Source organism: Jaculus jaculus, chromosome 14, assembly GCF_020740685.1.
Source record: "Jaculus jaculus isolate mJacJac1 chromosome 14, mJacJac1.mat.Y.cur, whole genome shotgun sequence".
NCBI classification, from domain to species: Eukaryota; Metazoa; Chordata; class Mammalia; order Rodentia; family Dipodidae; genus Jaculus; species Jaculus jaculus.
In genome coordinates this window covers 34,128,490-34,145,281 of record NC_059115.1, presented here as the reverse complement: position 1 = coordinate 34,145,281, position 16,792 = coordinate 34,128,490, and positions in this window count along the sequence as shown.

The following is a 16,792-nucleotide window of genomic DNA, read 5'->3' as shown; positions in this document are numbered from 1 at the left end:
GATGCTATGAAGGAAAAGCAAAAATCTTCATGATGGAGAGTGTGATGGTTAAGTTCTGTTGTCAACTTGATCAGATTAGGAATCACAGACATTCCTCTTGAGTGGCTCTCTGAGGTTGTTTCTGGGAAGAACTGACTAAAGGAGGAAGTCCTAGGGGCTGGAAAGATGGCTCAGTGGTTCAGCGCTTGCCTATGAAGCCTAAGGACCCCAGTTCGAGGCTTGATTATCCAGGACCCATGTTAGTCACATGCACAAGGGGGCACATGCATCTGGAGTTAATTTGCAGTGGCTAGAAGCCCTGGCGTGCCCATTCTCTCTATCTCTCTGCCTTTTTCTGTCTCTGTAATTCTCAAATAAATAAAAATGAACAAACAAAATTTCTTAAAGGAGGAAGTTCTTCCCCACAGTGAGCCCTCCCCCCAGATGGGCAGCCTTCCTGGAGGGGGGCTTTAGGTAAGGAAGCTCTGGGATAAAAGAATCCCTTCCTTCCACCTGGCTGGCTGGTGAGTGCTTCTCTTGCATATACAGTTTTCCTATTCCACTCTCCTTCATTGGTATTAGAAACAAGTTTCCTCATCCTTCCAGCATGGACTGAAGACCAGCAGCTCTCTGAGAAGCCTCCAGGCTTTCAGTGCTGGATTGGGACTGTCAAGGTATCCAGACACATAGCCTGAGCAACTACCAAGTTTCTTAACTGTCATGTCTGCAGACTCCTGTTATTGTATTGCCTTAAGATAATCCAGTAAATTTTCTTTTTAATACAATTCATTCTATCAGTTCTGTTCTTCTAGAGAACCCTAACTAATACAGAGAATGACTGAGAAACCTCGGTGAGATGTTTACTTGACCTGTGACCTGAAGGATGTAAAAGATCCAGCCATGCACACATCTTTGCTTTTGCCTGAAGTTAGGAAGTCACTAAGAATATTCCAATATTCCAGGGACCAATCAAAGGTCTGTGTGCTACTGAAGCTATACTAGGCAGCAGGCATGAGCGAAGCTAACTTAAACAGCACCTGGGGAGTTTCAAGATGTGGTTACCCTTCCCATGACCTTTTCAACCACTGTTCCAAGGTCCAAAGCCAGTGCCCTGAGGTCCCAAAGCCTCTGTCCCAACCTAATGTTGCACACTGTGGCTTTGGCTACACATAGCAAGGGTCAGCTTCCAGGCAGAAGGATTTTTTTAAAGCAGAAAACAGGATTCTAAAATGTCACTTGTAGTCATCGGTTTCAAACAGCAGAACATTTTACATTTCAATGATTTTTAACTGGGCTTATGTATCTAGTGGCTTATGTATCCCCAAGAATCTTGACCTATGGGTTTTAGGGAAGCAACAACATACAAACTGCCAAGTATTCCTTTATACAAAAGAAAGAAAGAAATAAAAGACAAAACAATAACAATAACTTCACCATGGAGTGTTTTCACTTGTAAGGGAAGAGCAAATTGTTATAATTTCAGTTCGGGACCTGGGGACCACACTTGCAATGAACTTTTCTGCCCTAACATGAAATATTGAATTAATTTCACTTTCCACTGGAATGTATTGTTGTCTTATTCATTGTGAATTATCCAGGCTGAAAATATTTTCTGGGTTTTATTTTTCCTTCAGATTTTCCTTTGTCAATTTCCTGGAGTATAAACTGTCTGATTTAGTTACATAGAAAAATTATTATTTTTATTTGATCCCTAGTTTTTTTTTTCTAAGGGAGAAGAAAAACATTCTCACCACTATCAACATGGTTCTAAGAAAAGAAGGTTCCAAGTTCACATAGTCCAATAAGTGAGGTTGCTGTGAACTAAGATGGGGACACTCCAGAAGCTGGAGGAGGTGGCAAGTGGGACTGGAATGAGAGAAAAATACCGAATTGCTCCACATGGAATGTCAGCCCTGAAAATCAGAAACTCTAACCTGCAAAGACCTTCACTTGTGAAGAAGGGCTATGAAGAGTTGAGAGGGGAGAGGCCAATGCAGTCAGGAAAAGTGGACTCTGGTCTCCATCCCTAGTGACAGAGAGTATATTGCTATTACTGGGGCCCTGCTTCTCCATCAGAAAATGAAGCTGGCTTGGTCTCTGCCAGTCTTCATGGTCCGTGGCTGTTAACAAGATTTATTGAGCACAGTCTGTGATGGCTAATTCTATGTGTCAATCTCATGAGAGTGTTGGGATCCACATATTTATTTGGTCAAGCATATGTCTGAGGAGACATTTTGCTCCTTTGTAAATCCCAAGTGCTTAGGATGATACCAGGCACAAAGTACAGCTTATATTAGGATTTTCCATATGGATAGTCCTGGCAGTGTGATGTGTGCGTGTGTGTGTGTGTGTGTGTGTGTGGCCTCAGTGTAAGAGAACAGAGAGCAAAAGAAGGTACAGACATGCACAGAGCACAATTTATTATTTATTCACTAATAAAAATGTGGCCCAGGCAAGACGAGTTGGAGCCTCACAATTTGAGTCAGGGGAAGGGGCATTTATATGGGTTAGAACAAAGGTGACTTCATCTTGCCTAGGAAGGACCTAGTTTGTCTTAAGCTCATATCAGAGCCAGATGCAAAATATGCAAACAATCCTGCCTGCTTGGTCTATGCAGCCAACACTCCAGGCTGAGGCTCAAATCCCACATTTTCCACAGTCAAGACTGGCCCTGGGCTGCTCCTGGGAGAGAATCGTTGACCTGTTAGGCGCTCCTGCCCACTGAATGTCCAGTTGTCTCACTGGGGCCTTGTGCATTGCTAGACAGCTCATGCTCACTCTGAGGACATAGTGAAGGCCTACCTCAGGGTATGGTGAAGGCTGGAGACTGAGAAGCTCAAGTGGGTTACCTGGGCAATCCATGCATAAATGCTTGATTCCAAAACCCAGTAAAAATGATGGACATTCAAGCTCCTGGGAGCTTTGCAGATTAGTAACATCTCATCCACAAGAAACACTGGAAGAAGACAGCTGGGAGCTCGTGCCTGGTCTCTCGTGGGCTCTAGCCAATGTGCCTTTTCCTTTGCACATTTCATTCAGCATCCTTTCTGTGCTGCAAAATGTAGCCATCTGCATAAAGGCTTACCTGAGCTCTGTGGCTTTCCTGAGGTGGATCTCAAATCTCTTCACTTAGTCAACTGTGCTTATTGAGCACTTACTAGGAGCTGACAGCATCTCAAATATGTGGCATTTACAACAAAGCAAGAAGACACAATAGCTCTTTCCTTCTTGACTTATGATCTCATCTATGCCTGTGGAGAGTGTGAGTGGGCCTAGAGTCTCATATTCACTTCCTGACAAGATCCTCAAGAGCCCTCTTAGACCATGACTAAAAATAAGAATCTGGAGACCCTGGAGCACCCATTCTCTCTCTCCCTCTCTCTGCCTCTTTCTCGCTCTCTCTCAAATAAATAAATAAATAATAAAGTTAAAGTAAAGAATCAAAGATGTCCAAGTGGTCAAAAATAAGAAACAACCAAAATAATCCAATCCCAGTGTGATCATGGGCTGAAACAAAAGAAAAGTGCCATGCTTCTCAACTTCTCATACAATCCAACCACACTTAGAATGTGCCCTGCTGCAGTCAATTCTAAGGACTTTTGCATATTCTTGGAAAACTAACATGCCCTCAAATGGAGAACTTGGCCCAAATATTGTTCAATATGATGAAAAAAGTATGGAGGTATTTACAGTGGTGGCCCTCCATTCAGGGAGATGTTTACCCCTAAAGAATGTTTGTCAGTGTCTGGAGAGATATTTTGTGTGTATGTTGTGTGTGTGTGTGTGTGTGTGTGTGTGTTCATATGGGGGGATGCAGTTGTGCATCTGTTAATGCATGCATGTGCAGGCCAGAGGACAACCAAGAAATATTTTCTACCTTTTCTTGATACAGGGGTTTTCACTGGCCTGGGCCTCACCAACTAGACTAGACTGGCTGGCCAGCAAGCACAACGGATCCTCCTCTCCCTACCTCCTCAGTGTTGTGATTACAGGGGTTCATCACCACCTTCAGAAATTTTAAGTAGATCCTGGGGATCAAACTTGGGTCCTCATGCTTGTGTGACAAGCTTTTTATTGACTTAACTATCTCTCCAGCACTGGTCATATTTTTTATTTCTGATGGTCACAACTGGCACGGGAGGTGTGCTCCCGGCATCAAGTGGGCAGAAGCCAGTGATGCTGATAAACATTCTGCATTGTACAGGACAGCCCCTCAACACAGATGACCTGGCACAATTTGGCAGTACTACTGTGGCTGAGAACCTTGAATCAGAGCCCTGAAAGGCAGAGGTCTACCTACTGAGTGACAGGAGTGAGTTTCCAGAGAAACATATAGCATGAAAAGGGATACTCCATAAGGACACTGTATCACAGGACATTTCCAAGCAATGGTTATGCAATTCATTAAGGGGAATGTTAGGGAGTGAACACAGATGCTGGAATACAAGTGGTTCATCTGGACATTTTTAGTAGCCATCTGGATAGTTCACAACTCTTTGGTAGGTTGAAGAAAAAGAAATTGCATCAAGATGACTTAGATGCAATCCTGAGATGCTCTGGAAGTAGGTCACAATGAAAACTCATAGCTATAGAATCATTCATTTCTACCAAGAATATGCTTCTCTGATCTCCCTCCATTGTCAGATACATTAACTTATCCAAATGAGAAGAAATAAAGATAGTGTGACTGAATATTATTATATCTACCATCTGTGAGCAATTTCTATCAATTCTCTATGTGCATTTTTGTATTTAATCTTCAAAAACACACTGAATTACTACACTCAAACATATGAGTATTGCATAAAATATATGGGGAGATCTTGACACAATAACTCAACAGGTGATGTTTTTTCATGTGTGTGTATGTATGCATGTCTATGTGGGTGGGTAGGTAACACATATACATGTGTGCACATGTGTGATGAGCATAGGTCAACATCAGGTGTCCTGTTAAATTGCTCTCTGCCTTGTTTTATGAGAAGGGGCTTTCAATGAACCGGGAGCTCACAAATGTGCCACCAGCAAATACCAGCTATCTTGCCTCTGCTTCTTCAATGCTGGGACTACAGAACATCCTGTCCTGCCCAAGGCTCCACCTGGGGGCTGGGGATCTGAACTCATGGCTAATACTGCGGCATCAGATACTTCACTGACCGAGCCATCTCCCCAAGTACTTTTCACATCAAACTGAGAAGGAAAGTTTTATGACAACATTGACTATAAGCATGGATTTAACTAAACAAGCAGTCATTACAACTGATTAGAACATTGTTTGTAGAAGGCACCTTGTAGTAAGAATCAAGGCAGCTTATCATATCTTTACCCCTTCACTCAGCATTTCTGCAGGTAGACCTGTAGATATTTCTATCTAGAATATCCATTGTAGCATTATCTATGACAGCAAAATGTGTGGAAATTAAATGTCTAACAATAAGGTTTTGGTTAAATAAACTCTACTATGTACTTATGGGTAATAAACTCTACACCCATGGAAAGGTATATTGTTAAATTGTATTTAATGAAAATACAAGATATTCAAAATGGAAAATTAATGACAAAAACTCAAGTTCTAAATTATACTCTATGAAACCCAATCATTTTATCACATTCTGCCTGTATACTTGGGAATTTACTTGACTTAAATCACACCAAAATACCAGTTGTGAATAACTCTGCTGATTATGGGTGATTTTCTTCCTCTGTTAACTGAGGGGACAGGACAAAAGAAAAGAGAATGCCAGTTGTTAGCATGCTTTAAAACAGCAAGTCAAAGTTTTAAGTTCACATGGACATTTGGTGCAGTTCTCCAGGCCCTTTGAGTCATTCCTGAGAAACTGCAACAGGGAGAGGAATAGGAAATGCACCCATAGCCTTTTCCCTATATGAGGAACACAAGTTAAAAAATTACAAGTCAAGTATCAGGTTTTTTTAAATTTGTTTTTAGTTTTTCAAGGTAGGGTCTTGCTCTAGCCCAGGCTGGCCTGGAAATCACCATGTAGTCTCAAGATAGCCTTGAACTCACAGTGGTATTCCTACCTCTTCCTCCCGAGCTCTGTGATTAAAGGCATGCGCCACCCTGCACAGCTATTAATTGTTCCTTAATGTGGTGATTTAAAGTCACGTTTAGTTACTTTAAACAATGAACATGCACCGCGGCTATCTTCATGCAGTGACATCACTTACAGTGCACCCATCCCGAAGCTGCAGCGGCACTTCCTTGAACCAAAGAGTCCCCCGAGATTGAAGTCATAAAAAGACCTTATATTTTTTGCAACCAATACAGATGACCTAACTCTTTTACGTATATCAATTCCTATATTTTATTTCATGCTCATTTCCATTCTTAAAGAAAAGGGCAATGCAAAGTTCCCTAACACAACCTCCCACATCACTGAGCTTCCTCAACAGCCTCGAAGGTGCAGAAGGTCATTGTTTCACTTTGTAGACAAGACAGTGAGGCTGCAACAGAGAAGTTTCTTATGTAAGGGGACAGTAAGTAATGGCTTGAACCAAAGTGTTATGATATGAATTGAAAATGTCCACTGTGGGTTCATGTTGCACATTTCTTTTTGTTTCCAAGCTGGTGGTGCTATTTGGGGAGGCTGGTGAGCCTCTGTAATTGTACATGATCAATAAGCAAAGCTAAAACATAAAAGGATAGAGAAAAACTTATCACCTGTAGTGAGTAAGGAGAACTCAGGAGTCATTTCCAAAGCAATGCTCTCCCAGCAAAGGAAAGATGGTGATGTTATTGGGAGAGCACATGTGTGTTCACATAAGGATAGCCCATCCTTAACCACTCAGTTTATATAAAGGGGTGCTGCTTTACATTCAGCTTATGCCATAAAGTTTTAGCTGAAAATAAACACTGTGAAGGTGCACTACCACATATGTTTGACCTTGAAGGTGCCTTTCTCACCTCATGGCTGTCTTCAGAATTGGCTTCCAAGCTAGAGGATATAGGACCCTGAAGTCTGTAGCCCCTCCATGCTCCTGTCAAGTTCTCTGCCTCTGGGTACAGTGTGATGGAAGGCTCCTCCACCCCCAGGTTCCTGCCTTCATGGACTCCACCATGCCTTCCCCACCATAATGAAATAAAACTCTCTAAATTCATGAGCCAGAATAAATCCTTTCTCCTTAAGTGGTACCCATCGGGTGTGGTCACTGAGAGAAGTCTCTAACACACTGAGCACCCCCAGACATTGTACTTTTGCTGATTCTTTCCAGGTGGCTGAGTGTGCTCGAGTCACAAGCAAGTCCAAGAAATGTTGTACAGAAAGGCAATCCTTGCACACAGCCTCCCTTGTGAGCTAAATATGATCAAGTCTCAACTTGGGTGTGCTCATTGGATCTACCTTTTGTTACCCAAAAACAACCCAATGAGAATCATCAGAGACACAAACAATATAAGTGGCTCAAGGTTGGTTAGAAAGCAGAGCTTCTTTCTTCCCAGAAACAATCAACAGTGATACATCACCAGGCAAAGCTGCTGGGACAGCATCTCTGCTAATCACAGGACTACTTGAACTTTATGTAGTCCACAATATGGTAAGTGCAGTGCACTGCTTACAGCACTATTTATTTATGGCTTGATGAGGTTTTTTTTTGTTAATTATTTTTCTATTAATTATTCAATAGGAAAGAGAAAAATATGAGAGCAGGGCTTAATTGACTGTCACTCACTGACTTTGAAGTTGTACTCATCCCTGGGTTTTGGGACATGAACAGGGATTTCTCCATGGCATCTTATGGTCCCCTGGCATCCAAAACCAACATGTCTACAAACAGACCCAGCAGCCTGATCCACTCCACAGACACCCTCCTTTTCCCTCGTGATCTGGGTACTAAGAACATGCGGTTCCACCTTCATTTTGTCCGTGGTCTTTTCCAAGGATAAATGACAGAGGCATGATGAGTCTTCTGCAAGTTCAACAATACCTGAACAGATGGTCATCTTAGGGTTGAGGAGATGACTTAGTGGGTATAGGAGCTTGCCCCATAAGCATGAGGACCTGAGTTTGAACACAGAATCCACATAAAGCCATATGTGATAGTGTGAGCATCTATATTCCTACGGTGAGATGGGAGGTAGAGATGGGAACCAGAGACTCATAGGCCAGCTAGTCCAGTGAGTGGAGCTGTGTACAACTAGAGACTCTGCCTCAAATAAGGGGGAAGGTGAAGACCAAGGGTGTCCACTCACCTCCACATGTGTACTATGGCATGCACACTCCTCCCCACAAACATGCATGTGCGCGCACGCACACACACACACACACACACACACACCCAAAGAAAAAACAAGGAGAAGTTCAGAGAGACTTGGAGATGCTTGGAAGTTAAAGGCCTTCTCTTAGAAGTTCAAACATTCATACTGACTCATGTATGAATTGTACGAAGTGTTAAACAGCCCAAGCTGGTGAATAACTGGACTTCTCATACCTAAATTTATTTGTGCCTGCAGTTGGCAATCTTAGTCCATTTGAGTTTCTATGACAAAACAACAGTACACACTGTGTAATGAATGAAGAACAGAAACACATTGCACATGGTTCTGTAGGCTGGGAGCATAAAATCAAGGAATCAGTGCATTCAGTATCTGGTCTCAACCTCCAAGATGGTGCTTAAAACACCACATCCTCCTGAAAAGTGCCTTACTATGTCTGCACATGCCTGGTAGCAGAAGGGCAAAGGGATGAAAACTTGTCATCTAATCCCATTCATGGAAACTCCCTGATGACTTAATCTGTCCCGAGGGTCCATCTCTAAGAGTTATACTGATGATTAATTATGGAGGAAATCCTAACACCCAACCAGCACAGATGAGCTGAATAAAGCATGCAGAAGCCAGACCATGCAGGGCACAAAAGACCATGGCAAGGTCCTTGGGTTCTAAGTGCAAAGGGAAGCATACAACAGGTTCATACACTTAGGAGTGCCCAGATCTGCTATTTTATTCTAAGCAATCGCTAGTGCTTACACTTGTTAGATTCAGAAGTACCAGGAATATACAGAGGCAGGGATCACCATTCTACTGGCCCTAGCACATGAATTAGTCATCAACTGTTTTAACTATTCAAAAGATAACATTAATAGAGAAACAGAGGGGAAATGCTTGCATCTAGTCAGCACCTGCTGTGAGTTTGCCTTAACAACCCTTCAGTGCAGGCACAATCACAGTCATGTAACAGAGGCAGTGAGCAGGAAAAGAGAGACCAGGGAAGTGACCCAATTCCACACAAAGGATTAAGCACAGGCCAGGGACATGAATCTACATCTCCTTGCTCCACGATCCTTGTTTGATAGGAGTTATCATACTATTACAATTATGTGTTGGAAAGTGTGTAATTATAGTATTACATACATGCAAATGTTCTAAGACCTTACATTAGGTCAGGGATACTCAAGGGCATTTAAATGACTCACTGCTATCATTGCACATAAGCCTTCTTCCTTTCAGGCAGCTGACTTTGACCCACAAAACCTACTATACTTAGACAGAAAGCATGAAACCAGTGCAGCAGGTGCAGCCAAGCTCTACTTTAAGTCCTTTGGGGACCAGCAGCTTCCTGGTTAGCATGTCTGCCCTGCTCCAGACTGCTCCATGAGAAAGACTTCCTTGGCAGGTTACTGGCTCCAAGCACAAAGCCATGGTGTGGAGAAGCCCCATAACCAGCCAAGGCTGGTTGTTTAAATGTTTCCTGTGAGTGCACCCTTTGTGATTCTGTGTAAGCAGCTGAACTTTCAATACTCTCTCCTTCAGCTTTTCCCTTGATGGGAAGCAAGATAGCATGCAAGTGAAGGGTTTATCATGTGATTATGTGAAGGTCAGAGAAACGAATGAATGGAAACCTACTTCCTTTCTCCTTCTCCCCTCCTCCCAATACTTTCACAATGAAGGTTTCTAACACAGAGAATGTGAAAGGGCAAAGTCAAGATGAAGGCCTTCTTTTATTAAACACTTGTGGGAAAAGCCAAGGTCAAAAATGCTTTATGGCCTTTCAGGAATTGCAATTCCTGCCAGACTATAAAGAGCAAAGGGGAAGGCCATCCCCACTTCCTCCTTTCACTCTGTGAACATGTACATATACGGCGTGCTCTTTGCTTTCCTAGACAACGTTCACTCTCTCTTTGTTTGGGTCCCACTGTCTTCTGAGCAGAACAGCACAGACCACTGAGAAAGCAGAATGGGGATCTTGTAGCTACTGCAAAGTTTAAATAATTTCAAAATCACCATTAATGATGCAAATGAAAAGGTCCAGGCAGGTTAACATGAGAACACAGACAGAGAGGACAACCCACACAACCCTTAAGACAAATGAGACCAACAGCAAGAACTAAGAAATAATCATATTCCATCCACTTGCTGAGACCTTCAGAGTACATCTCTTCCTGAGTGTGATGGTGAAAATGATTGGGAACTTTATAGCATCTGGAATTAGCTAGGAGTTAACCAGGTCTGTGAGAAAATCTGTTCGCTGGGTTAACAGGTGGGATGACTACCCTGTGTATGATGGGGGCACCAATCCATGGGCTGGGGTTGTAAACAGAATAAAACAAAAAGCCAGCCAGACACCAGCATTTGTCACTTCCTGCCTTCTGACGATGGATGCACTGGCCCCAGTTGCCTCATGGTCTTGCCACCACGTGTGCTCCACCAAGATGAACTGAAACCTCAAATGTCGTGCCAAAATAAACCCTTTTGTCCTTAAGCTCTGTGTACCAGGTATTTGGTCACAGTCATAAGAAAAGTAACTCACACATAAGCTAAGTGGCCATTCCCTCAAGTTCTTGGCACTATAGGGCCCCGACCCACATGGGAATACCCTCCTGGGATGAGCTGCTCTTAAAGGAATATATGTGTTTTGCTTAATAAACTTTTCCATTCTAACTTTGATATATGATGCACACAGAGGAGTGCAGCTGACAGAACATAGTTTAATGAACTGTTTCAAAGTGAATTATCTCAGGTACCAGCAACTTGAACACTGCCCAGCACCCAGTGCCCCTTTCTGATCCCTCTGTCTCTACCCTCCTCTATCTCTGTTGGAAAGAGCCTAATTTCCTCACTACTGATTAGATGTGTTTGGTTCTGATGTTTATAGCAGCGGAATCACATAGTAGGGGGCGACTTGGGCAGGACAGGAATCTTCCTGTCTTCCTGGCATCTCTTTCACTTCTTCAGTCTATCCAGTGTCTCACTGGTCACATTTTTAAGATATTAAGTCAAATACTTCTTCCTATTCCACCATTACCAAGGTGGTTCATATTTCTATCACTTATAGCTGAATGACTACAAGGGCACCCCTAGCTGGTGCCCGTGCATCTACCCTGTCTTGGTCATTCTACTCACATTATAATAGCCAGTACCATCTTGGTTGATCATAGACACTATACCTTTATGAGGAAAAATGCTTATACTATAGCCACATTCCTCTGTGGTTCCTATGCATCCCAGATACAAAACAAACAAACAAACAAACAAACAAACAAACAAACAAATAAACAAACAAACAAAATCAATAGAAATCCCCCCTAGGCAGGACAGCAGGACTATCTAAAGCCCTCATTTATGATCCTATGACATAGCCAATGCCTTCTCCTAGCCCCTAACAAGGGTAACCTGAGTCATGTCCACACCACAGCAAGGCCTTATCTCTAGCTGACAGGAAATGGTCAACATCCAAGCTCCCACCCCAGGGGCAATTCCTTTTAAGGAGAAGTGTCACTAACTAGATAAGGCCTTGCTTGTACTTGAAGTGTTCACCCCAGTTACCTCTTGGCTTACTCATTCTTCTTTGCTGTCTTTAGGTTTTCAAAGGTCCTGTTTAAAATACCTATGCTTGGGGTAGAGAGATGGCTTAGTGATTAAGGTGCTTGCCTGTGAAGCCTAAGGACTTGTATTTAACTCTTCAGATCACACATAAGCCACATGCACAAAAGTGAGGCAAGCATAAGTCACACATGCCCACTAGGTGGCACAGTGTCTAGAGTTCTAGAGTTCAGTTGTGTCTGAGGCCCTGGCACACCAATCCCCCCCCCCTTTCTCTCTTAAATAAATAAATAAATATCTATTATGCTTCCAAACCCATTTGTACCAACCTTCTCCAACCTCCCTTACTGTGTTATGCTCATTGACTACCACCTGACATATACTCTCATTTATTTTCTTAATGTTTATATCAACTTCTAGAGGTATAAGGAGTTGAGTTTCTTCTATATCTCTATTGGGGCCATAACTTTGTCTCCTTGAGTCTTTTCATGAATATTTAAAGGAAGAAAAGAAAGGAGAGAAGGAAGAACAGAAGAGAGAGAAGAGAGATCTCATCTGTGAACTGCTTGTAAAGTGTAGATGGGAGGGAGGAGAGGGACACCGCAGCTTGGTTTCATACTCTGCCGACCTTTGAGGGGCAGCCTTGTCCCAGCCAAGAACAGAAGGGACCATGAAGCAGAACGTCTGCCTGAGTTCTCTCTGGAGCTCACCCCTTTCAGCTGTCACCTGGGAAAGACAGAACCCTAAGTGCAAAGGGAAGGGCTCATTCTCTCTGGTAACCACTGGGGCACCACCAGGGAGTGATGTCTAAAGTAAATAGAGGCCAGTAATTTTCTCCTCCTTTGGCAAAGACAGAGCCCACCATTCAGGAACCAAGGAAGCTCCCAGGTAGAACTGCAGAGGAAGAAATGCTGCAGGAGTTACCACTGTATGCAGCAGCAAGTGGAAGTCACACAAGAATCCCACAGCAACTGAAGCAGGAGACAGAAGAAATGAAAACCTCCATGAAACCCCTTCAACATGACAACCTTGTTTGCATTTCAAGGTTTGCACATGCGCACACTTGAGAAGACCCTTCCAACCACTGAGGCTGGTCATCAGGTTTGTTCCTAAGTCCATGAAAACTTTCTGCCAACAGATTCGCTGTTGCAGTCAGGTCCCCAACAAACCATGGAGAATTCCACTGACTGTCTTAAGGATCTGCTGCAAACAGAAGGTGGCCACGCATTCTTGAACAGCCCTTCCACCCAAAGGAGATAGGTCAGCTCATTCTGCCATTGAAGAAGAAACAGGAGTATCCTCTTTGGCCAGGGACTAGGGTGGAAGTCATGACACACTGGTTCTTGGTCTAGGTGTAAAGGAGTCTGGCAGCTTTTACCCTGCTATTTTGGGAGCCAACAACCAATTGAGGAGCGATAATACTTGGAGACCATTATGCAGTGAGAAGCCTATGACATGGAAAGACTCTGAAGATGAGACACCATGTGCAGAAGCTAGGAAGCAGTGCGTGAAGGACCATCTTGAGTGCAGATCCTCCAGCCTCAGTTGCCTCACCAATGCCGAGGGGACCACAATAAACCACATGAGACTTTCACAGATGCCTGACATTACCAGAATCATCACTACAGGCTTTTCTATTTATTCAGTCTGGGAATGGTCTGCAGGCAGATACCTGGAGCATGACACAGATATACTTCTTCAACATGACAATCTTGTACCCACCTCAGCGTGTTGGCCCATGCTCCCCCTTGAGAAGACCCTTCCAAACACTGAAACTGGCAGGCAGACCCCTCCAGCTTGGAAAGGCCCTAACTGACCACCTACCTGAGGTAGCTCCCAACACAAGACACTGGGATCGCATGTTATCTCACTGCCCAGTCAAAATGACTGCTTTATTGTTCTACCAGGTGATGATGTGTCTCTCATGCCCGTACACCTCCCACCTTGCTTTCTGAGGCAGCGTTCTCTTTTCTGTGTGTGACTCTCTCTCTCTCTGTGAAAATATTGTGTGGTCCAACTGAGAAACACTGGTCACCAAACTCATAGATAGATAAATAACATACAAGACATCTCATTTTTAAAAAGAGGAAAAAAACCAAAAGTTATAAGCAGAAGTTTCCAAAATACCTGATGAACCAGAAATCAGTCTTCAAGAAGAAAAAGTTATAAATTCTGATAAAATTGTTATAATAAAGCAAATAAAAGCTTTTATCTCTCATTTACCTGTTTCTTAGTCTTTGTTTCCAAATAAGAATCTAAGGGAGTGTTTTAAAATGTTCTTTCCAGATTCACCAGAGTAAGACCCTGGGTATTAAAATATCATTTACCACAGTCATTACTCCATTATACAGCAAGGCTCCCCCTCTTAAATGCAACCCACTTCTCTTTCCTCAAGACTCAATTTAAAAGGTATACACAGAGGTAGGTGCTGGTTTATTAACCTAAAAATCACTGAACTCATGTCTGTTACCATGGTGCCCCCTTGTGGTTATTACTGATTCTGCAATAACTTTGCATTATTTTCTTTTAAAAAATTATATATTATGTATTATTGATAACAATTTATAAATTTATTATAAATTATATAAAATATAATACTATATGCATTAATGATGAGTAATTATAATAATCAATACTGTATTATCAATATATCGTTCATATATTCTAACAGGTTATATTCTTTTATCCCCTTGTTCCAACCCCTACAACTCTGGGGGACCTCTTCAGTGAGGTTATGATATTCACTGTGGGGTCATGAAGGCCTCAGTCATTAGCGATGGAGTAGCAGGGAACTTTACCTCAGGATATTCCTGCCCACTGTGGCTCTTACAAGCTTTCTGGTCCCTCTTCCACAATGAAACTTGAGCCATGGCAGGCCTGTACAGTCTGATTTAGTGTTTTAAATCAGTTCTTGGCCGCCTCTGGATTTCTGCTTTGATATGTTTTGATTAACCACTGTGCCTGTCACCATCACCCTGGTACTGGTTGTCATGTCAGTAAGAGCAGTTTTTATGGTGTCATTTCCTTTGCAATTTCCCCTGGGCCCTGGACAATGTGGTAGAGGTGGCAAGTTTCAGAGCAGACAGTCAGCTGTCTTCTTGTTATATCAATGGATCTAGGCTCTCCTCCACTTTCTCTACCAACTGTAAAATAAAACAGATTTTCCAACCAAGAGTGAGAACAGTTTGGGTTAAGGGGAGTATGTAAAGTTGTTTAGGAGATTTTGGTGTGAAAGCCCACTCTTCTCCAGAGAGCAGTGGGAACACCTTTCTAAAGTCTGAGTTTCCTGATCCTGAGATTCTGACTTGGTTTCCAATAGTAGATATGTATCCACTCCCACTAAGTGGGCTTTGTGTCTGATCAGAAAACAGGTGGGGGAGGTTGTATGCCACTATTGCACAACAGTCCAGCTGGTTGATTTGCAGTCTGTAGGCTTCCCTGCTTATTCATGCTATTGGTGACTGTTGTCCTCTGGCAGCTCCCATAGAACTCTCCAGCACTGAGGGCTATCCAAGAGGAAGCTAGCTTCTCTTTTGGTTCCATCATGGTATTCCAGTGTCCTGTGACCAAAATCTGTCTTGTATTCAGCAACAGGGTCTTACTTTTTAGCTCTGGCAGGTAATCAAGTGTTTCAGCAATGGCCTATATTGTTTTGGAGACCTCATTGGTCTCCATGGCTAATAGCTCACTCTGGAGGCTAACCCAATTCTGGGCCTTGAATTTGCCAGCCAGAGTCTATGGTTTTAAGGTAAGCATCTTCCACCTTCTTTTAGGCCTGCCCCCTCCCTCTTCATTGGTGGCTATATCTTGTAGAATGTTAGCCAGTGTAAGGGTTTCCAGAGAGCTGATTCTTAATGCTATCTTAACTTTTTGTAATTCTCTTCCCACCCCCCTCACCTCTACCCCTCATAGCTCCTCTCACTCCACAATCCCACCTCTCCTCCAGTCTGTCAGGAAACCTCTCCTCTCCTTTCACACCATTTATTCTCTCTCCTAGTCTCACTCTAGTTTGATGCCCATATTCCCGGTGCTTCTACCATTTGCAATCATCTCCAACTGACCCCAGATAAAAACTTCATACGAGGCAGACTTCCGGTTAAGATGGCGGCGTAGGTACCACGACAAAGCAGCCTAGGGGGGAAAAAGACCAAAAAAACTCAGCAAAATACACGCTTTTACTAAAAAGTGAGGTGTATAGGAAATTGAGGTGGCAGCAGAGAAGTAGAAGAGTTATAGAGCATCCAGAGCCCGCACAGGCGGGAAAAGCGGCTCCAGCGGCTCCGGCAGCTCGGCCAAACGCCGCAGCCGCGGCGCAGCAGAAAACCGCCAGACCAGCTCGAGCCGCAGGAAAAGCCAGGTGCGGGATTTTCCCCTCACACCGCGATCTCCGCAACCCGGGAAATGTGAGGGGAGAGCAGCAGCGAGCAGCGGAGGAGAACACCGCGAGGTAGAACATGTGGAGCAGCGAGACAACCAGAGCAGCCGCGGCTCCCTACCCTCCCCCACCGCCTGAGCCCAGCTCCAGCGAACACAGCAGCGGCCCGGGACCCAGCCACGCCAACTTGGGCTGACAGCGGGACCCAAGCAGGAGCAGAGTTCGGCAGCAACTTCAGTGGCTCCAGCACCGGTACCAGCGGCCCCAGCAGCAGCGGACCCAGGAGCGGCAGTGGCGGCAGATCCCGCAGCAGCGGCTTTGGGGGGAGCAGCGGCGGTGGTCACGGCAGCAGCAGCTTCAGCAGCGGTGGTGGCTCCGGTGGTGGCAGCTATGGGAGCAGCAGAGGCAGCAGCAGCGGCTCGGTTTGCCCCGTAGGAAAAGCAAGTGCCCAGCTCCAGAAATCAGAACAGCAGCCCGACGACCCAGGCAGCAACTTGACTGAGACCAAAATCACCCAAGGTAACTGGGATTGCACCAGGGAAGGGTCTCACTTGGTCACAAGCTGACTTGGATCCCTCAACAGACCAGAAATCTAAACCTCTTTGTTGATAGAAGATCTGGTCATTATAATAACTACTCTTGCATACATACTCGGGACTGTT